Raw genomic sequence first — 7885 nt, forward strand, 5'->3', positions numbered from 1 at the left:
GTGAATTTCTTCGTTTCATAGCCATGATGACTTGTGTATTCCACACTGTAGAAAGCAGTGGTGGAAGACTGCTTTTATGCTGCTTTGTGAAGAGCTGACAGGAAAGGGGAAGGAACTGGTCCATGGTTTGCTTACTCCTTTAAAAGGAGTTGGTGGAAAACGGGGTGGTTGGAGGGAAACTGGATAAAGCCTCTGCAAGCAACAGCCACAGATGGGAAACTTGATAAAGGTTGGAGAGGTCAGAGGTGGAGCTGGTGGCTCCTGCCCTGGGTGGTTTGAAAGAACCTTCTCAGCAAGGAAACTTCCTCTTCCCACTCAATGATCAAAAACTTTTTCTCTTTGCCCCATTTCACCTCTCAGAAGAGATCACCTATCCTTCCACTGTCAGCTTCATGACCATACATGCCCATGCTCCCTCCCCAGTAGGGTCCTGAGGGGCAGACCTCTTTTGGCTCAGAAACTTTGCCTCCTGCAGGAAGAAGCATTGAGGTGTGCAGATATCTTCACCTCTGTCTTCCACAGAAAGGTTTTGGAGAGCTATTCATCCAGGGTCAGGGGAGGCCATCAGCAACCCTTGGACCATGTTCTCTGCCCCCTTCTAGGTCCGCCAGAGAATAGAAATACTAGGAAAGTGTGCAGCTCTAGGCAAAGATCAGACATGTAGTTACAGAAGTGAGTCAGCAAAAGTGTCCAAACACCATGAAGACTTCTTGGTAACACCATACCGTTCTCACTGCATCCCAGCAGTGCTGAGCCCCTCCTACAAATCTCATAATTGCTCTTCCATGGTTAGAAGGTAACACACTTAGTCCAGGCTTAGTTGATCAGTTCAGAAATATTCAATTTCACTGCCTTTTTGAAGGTCCCTTCCTGCTTCAGAACTTATTTTAAAACTGTATTAGAAATTCCTCAGACTGCGTGCCAGCAGTTACTGACCAAGGAAGTTCCATCTGGGGGGAAAATTATTCCAGTTACTGGAAGTGAAGTTGTTCTCACCTACATGTTGCCCTCAGATGGAGGAAGTGAATGCATGAGTCAGATTTTTTTTTAAACAAAAGCCTCTATTGTTGTATCACTCATCAGGATCCATGGTTTTTATATGTGTCATTTGCTCAACTCGCCTGCAGCAATTCTGGGTGTATATCTGCCAGCCCCAGTTTCTTCTCACATTGCTGAGGATACCCTAGTCTTACTGCTACAGGACAGCAGCTACACAGCAGCATCAGTGAACTGAAAGAACACCTTGGTGTTGCAAGAGAAAGCTACAGAGAAGATGTTCGGTGACACTATCAGAAGGTCCTCTTATTGTGATTCAGGATAGAGTTCAGTTATCATGATCAAATTGGATTTGTCAATGTCTCAGGCAATTATCAGTTAACAAGTTGCACAAGATGCTCTTTACAAGGCTGATGGGTGATTTTCCTGTACCTTGTGTGCTGCTATTGGAAAGAAACACTGGGAACCAATTCTGAAACTCACTGTCTCCACTCCCATAGAAACTGTGGGTCAAGCAAATTCTAGACTGAAAATTGTTTTGGAAGTTGATGTGTTTGGCTGAACAGAGGTTAGAAAGACCAGCTGAACAAACTGGGAGTCAGACATGAGCGTTCATATCCTGATCTGAGGGTTTGACTGTCTCAGGAGCAAATAGAAGCTCTGACAACAAAGGGGAATGTAAGGACTCGCATCCCTGAGCAGCCAGTATTGCTGCCTCTGCTGGGACGGGTCACCCACTGTGCTGAGCTGACCATATGCTGCTATTCTCCACTTTTCCTCACATAGCTGTCCAAGGCTGTTTTATTAGAATAGAAAAGAGATTAAGTCTGACAACACAAGTCTCTAAACTACATTGTAAGACAGAATAAAGATTTTGAAAACAAATCTATCCTTTACTTAGTGGGTCCTTACAAGGCAGATAACCTTTCCTCTGCCGTTTCCTTGAGTCCCTCTCATCTGTCCAGGCTCCTGCTTTGTCTTCTCAACATCAGCTTAACTTCCAACCAAGCTTCCTCCCTAAATCCTTGGTTTGATGCAAAACCTGGCTTCTCTGATTGCTGTCCAAGACCTTTACTTACTATGGGACCCATCTCCTGGCTCTGTTCTGGGCCTAACCATTTAGACAACACCCCGGCACTGTGTACCTCCTTGAAGCTCCTAAGTGCTAGGCCATGGCTGGACCTGCTGGAGCACAAAGCCGTGCACTTTTCAAGCTCATCAGCAGAGTGACTGAGCTGTCCCCTCAGGGAAAGCCACCCATGTGGGTGAGAGGGTTTCAGAGGAGGTGGAGTACTTTGAGACAAATTGCTTATCCAGGAAGAAAGGTAGTGGGCTGGAAAGCTGATTCCCTTACATCAGCCTCTACTTTCCCTGGCAAGGCTCCAAAGAGCTGCTTAGCCTCTTCTGATGTGAGCTGGGAGGAAGATTCAGAAGGAAATCTGGGAAAGGCTACACAATAGAGAGCTTAGGCAATCCTGCAAATCCTGTCCATGCCAAAAAAGTTCCTTTCAAGTATGTGTGAGTTTCATTACTCCCATGACGATACTAAATCAGCTGGAAAAGTAGCTTGTGTTTGGGTGGCTAAACCAAGAGGGACCCAGTGGCAGCGTGTAGGCAACTGAGTCATGCCCTGACTGTCTGGCAGCTTGAGGCTGATGAGCCACAGCTCCCCTCTCTGTATATTTAATCACTGCTTTATATGTTGTAGAATGCATTCTTCTTTTGCTGTCCTCATCTATGGAGTGACCATCATGTTCTTTTTGGCTAATTAATCACTTCACTGATAGGCTAAGCATACATGTAATGTCAAGTCATTGGCAGCACCATGTGTCTGTTCAAAACTGTGTATCTTCAAATACCACAGACTTCTGAGCTGCACGTTTCTTCCATAAAATACCATATCTGTCTTCTGAGGGGCTTTGTTCCTCCTTTGATGGACTATAGACCATCACGTTCTGCTTCTTAATTTAGCATCTAATTGCTTATTAGTCGTACTGTAAAAGTTCTTTATCACTTCAGTTACATGGCTACAGTAATTAGTGTTTATATTCCCAAGGCCTGCATAGCAGCACTTTAACACTGCATAAGGAGATGAAACACTCCACAACAGAGCACGAATTGAGCTCCTAGGATTTCTAATTTTACATCCTCAAGTTTTGTAGAGCCTTGCTGTGGGAGTCTCTCCAGAAATGGGGTCATGGATAATCCGGTATAGTCATTCTGAGTGGATTTCACAGCAGAGATGCAGAAAAATATTCACGGGAAGCTTCCAAGATCATGTAGCTTTCACTGCACCGAGGAACACAGGGACTTTTCAGTAATGAACACTTGTTTGTTAGTGCCATGATCAGCTGTCATTTGCAGGACTTGAACAAAAATATTTGATGTCTGATTCGGCTGTCTTCAGCATTTCTGTATTCTTGACTAAATGTGGGAGCAACTTCTAGAAACATACCAGAACTCACGCTAAAAATGAATTCCACCCTGCTAACATCTGTTTCCGGATGTTTTTTCTGATTTGCCTGATTATTATCCACTGGGAAGGCTGTTTTTCCACTGAAGTGATTACCTGCAGGTGCTAGCACTGCGTTAAGTTGAACACGCGCAGGGTGCAGTCCCCCTGGCCGTTCTGCTGCCTTTCAGAGGAGATGCATGTCGCTGCTGTCATGGTGAGCACAGCTTGGCTTCACACCACTGGTTCTGAGCACTCACCACAGGCCTGTGCCATGCTACCTAACCTGGGCTGTGGCACTTCTCTTCTTAGGCTAAAAGCCTCTTTGTATTTTCATGGACTCTTTCCAAATGAAACTTGATCCAGTAATTAATTAATAAGACGTAGGGGGAGTTAAGCTTTTTAAGTTTTGCATGTTTTCCTGTCAATTATTCTATCACAGACCAGCTCACTTTGTTGCTACGGAGCTTCTCTGAGAGGCATGAGAATTCAAGAATACCTTTCTGAGAACAACTTGCATGTGAGTTGGCCTGCCCAAACTTTGTCTTCATACAAGACTGATTTTTGACCGCTTGATGGCCTTGTTAGATATCAAAGCAGACACTGAATAAAGCTGTCCCCAGTTCAATATTTGTGTAGGAGGAACAGACAGCCTTGCAATATCTGCACTTGTCTCTAACCTGCCATTGCTGCCTTTTCCTGTTCCACTCCATGTGCTGCAGGATAGTCTCCTTGCAGCCACTTGGAGATCTTGCCACATGAACAGTACCCACAACTTCTCGGAAATGTTTTTTATGCCACATGCAGGGCAATAAAGTGACAAGTCCTGCTACTCTTGTTAGAGCAAAGCAAATCTGTTAGCTTTAATCTTGGAAGTCTTTTTCATAGCATCATTTCTGCAGCAGCTGGTTTCCATGGAAACCAAGAAATGACTCACAGCAAGTACAGAAAAGAAGACCGCTGACCTGCTTGTCCTTCCCCTGCCTGTGCCGCTGGGCATCCCTCCACTTGCACAAGCACAGGCATTGCTCATTGCTGTGAGGTGGACAAGCCCAGGCTCAAAGGCTTCAGCTTGTTCCACCAGCAGCAGCCTGAGTCCAGTGCCTCTCCCAGCTCCCATCCGTCCTCCTCATCTCCCCTCATCCTGCCTCTGGGCAGCTTGTCTGCAGCCAGGAGAGAAGGCCAGAGGGAGGAAGGGTCTCAAGATGTCTTTGTCCCCCTCCCACCACTGTAGCATTCCCAGGCCCCAGCAGAGACGGGAGGATTTGTGGTTAAGGTTATGTTACCTACTTTCCTTTAAATGGCTGAAGGGCATTAGGTGCAAACACACTGTTGTGCCTTTTGAGGCCAACTTTGATGAGCAAAGCTGTACAAGCAGTGTTAGCATCAGTCTATGCCTGTGCTATGTCCTCACTGAATTGTCCTGTCTGGAAGGTGCTCTTTCCAGCCACAGACTGTGAAGGGATCGGCAAGAAGAGGGAGCAGAGAGCTGTTGTCTCGTGGGGGTGATGCCTGAGGTGTCCTGGCACTGTTACTCTGGCATGAAACGTGGTGGTGCTGGGTGGATGCTTGCTTGGGTCCAGCCATGGGATGACTTGAAGCATTTCCATAATCAAGACTATGACTTGTATCAGGAGAATTAGCACCTAGCACCGGGCAATATTTTTTTAATTGGCTTGTGGACTTCCTTGAACTCAGCAACCAGGTGTTGATGAGATGCTCTTTATCTGGGTATTTTTTTGGACTTAACTATCCTTGAAGGTAAGCTCTGCCAGTCAGCAAAGAGCAGCGACCATTTTGGCTGGCCTTGGTGGCTGGGCCCTCCCTGTGCCTCAGGGCAGAGCAGCCACCCCCACTGTCTCAGCCTGTCTGCCCTTTGCCTGGCTACCAGAACTAAATGTGCCTCAGCATGCCTGCATTCTCCTGAGCCCAATCCCTGTGCCCACAGGAGGGAGGAGTGACTCCAGTCTGTTCTTCAGCCCCATGATGACTGTTGAGCTGTCCCATCCCCACAGCCAGTTTACCACAGAAGAAGCAGCTTCCACCTTTACTCTTGTTCCAAACCTCATGTAATTGTGGTGAGACAAGCAGAACCCTGGCTTCTTGTTTAAATGGGAATATTGCGTTGAAGAAAATACTGCATTAGTAAATCCCTTACTTTCCTCACAAAGTATAAAAGCCAGGCTACTTATTTCTTTGTTGCTTGCCCAAGACAACCAGGTATTGACTCCAAAAGCATGAGATGAGCGTGGCATCCCTGTGTGCGTGCCGTGGTGTGGCCGTTTCACTGGAGGAGCGTTTGTGCAGGGAGCAGTCTGGGCCACAGAGACTGTCCTTCCTTTAAACCTCTTAACTCACACAGACGCTGTAAGGCTCCTGGAAGGGCAAAGCAGCTTAAAGAAAACAATTGAAGAGGTGAGACCATCCTCAAAAGCTGGGGAACTCCCTGAGGCGTTCTCTGCCCTCGACTCCAGAGTGCTGGGGGTAAGAGCCAGCCTGAGCAGTCTCTGCCCAGCTGGTCACCCTGACTCGTTCAGTGCTTTTACTAAACTTTACGAGTCTCTCCGACATAAAAAAGAATTGAACTTTACAGTTGCATTTGAGCTGGCTACATTGCCATCAGCTCTTGCTAGTCCTCACTACTCTGATGGTATTTGCTTAATGGCCTGTGAATTAATTTGTTGGAAGATGACACTTTGCTGCAGGATCAGTTAGTGACTCTAACATGGGGCTGGTGCATGAAATTTAAGGTGCAGAGCATTCTTTTGGAAAAAAAGAAGGGAAATTTCAATGCTCTTGGAAATCTTCACTTTTAGGATGCTATGACTGGAGTAATGAATGAGCTGAAATACAGAAGAAAAATAAATTCAATTCCAGCTATTTAAAGGCTCAGCAATTCCTTCCAGGCGAAAAACAAGCAGCTATTGTGTGCCTGTGTTAAGAGGGCTGGGGGGAGGCAGCGTTTCCCACAGGCAAATTAGGAATGGGAAAACCAGAACAAAACCCACAAGCCTCAGAAGCCCGAGTAGGGAACACAAGCCATTTTCTGTTCAACATGATTTGTGTTGTCATTAGGTGGGTTTAATGGGGCTTTATTCTTATTCTGGGAGGGAAGCCCTGGCTTTGCTTGAGCTAACAGTAATGACCGTTCAGACCTGGGAAACGTGAGGGAGCCAGCCGAAACTGCATTCGCTGTGTCACTCAAGTGCTCACTGGGAACAGAGGGTCTCCTCCTCTCCCCGTTCCTTCCTGGTACTGGAGGTTGGCCACATTTTGCTGGAGCCTGATAAAAACCTGCCTGTGCCCTGTTTGGCAGGGGGTGTCCGATTCATGTCATTTATCTCACTGTAAAGGAAGACTCGTATCGACCATCAGCTATGCTGGGACGAGACCTGAACCTCACAAAAGGTGCGTTTGAAAACCCCACACTGCTGCCCCACAGTTGCCTGGGGCAGAAGACAAGGCCTGCATGATGGCTGTGGGAAAGGCTTTTCTTGTCTGAGATGGCTTGAACCCCTTCCTAACCCTCCCACCAAGCTATGGTGAGCCCCAGCAGGAACGGTTCAGCAACACAGTCATGGCTTCTTGAAGTCCAGTATTTGGGTGCCTTGTTTTAAGGCTCTATAAAGGTGAAAGGGGATAGAGAAAAAAAGGCTTCCTAAAAGGAGATCTTGAGTTGAAAACCATCTTAGTTTGAGCAGCCCCCATGGGGCACATGTGAAGCCCCTCTCAGCTTCGTTGGCTTCATTCAGAAGACCCCAACAGTGATTTCTCTCCTTTCACACAACCACAGGGCTAGAAGCAGCACAGCAGGTAATCACCAAGTGCAGCAGGTTTTCTGCTTTGAAGATTGCAGGAGTGACACTCCACTTCGGAAAGAATACAAGAACCGCTGGCCACCCATCTTCCACCCGAGGGAGGAGCAGTGTTACCTTAGCTCTGCTTGTCCTGGGCTGCTGCTCAGAGATGGAGAGCTGGTCTTGTGTAACATCCCTCTCTAAGGAGGCCTGGAAATACACATAGCCCTCGACCATCCCCAAAACAAGCTAGAACTGCACCAAGTGCAGGAATTTTGCATTTCTTCATGGCTAGAACCTGGTTTAGTTTGAGATATGCTAATTTTAGTGGACCAGATCATGTGAGAAACACAGGATTCCTATTCTAGGAATCAGTTACTGGTGGAGCACAGCTACTTTCCCAAAGCAATGCCATGGGCTTCCCTGACAAGTTGTTAGATTGAAAAGTTTGTTGTTTTTTATGATCTGATTTCGATCAAACCAAGGGTATCAGAGAAAGTCAGGAACTGTCCAATAGCCATTTTCATTGCATTATATGAAGCACTGTGAAAGAAAATATTTATTTAGGGGGAGTGATATGACTAAGGTGCCTTTAGCCATAAAAAAGCTTTGCCTATTGAGAAGCTGTTCTGATGACAAA

Source organism: Strix aluco, chromosome 3 (assembly GCF_031877795.1).
Source record: "Strix aluco isolate bStrAlu1 chromosome 3, bStrAlu1.hap1, whole genome shotgun sequence".
NCBI classification, from domain to species: domain Eukaryota; kingdom Metazoa; phylum Chordata; class Aves; order Strigiformes; family Strigidae; genus Strix; species Strix aluco.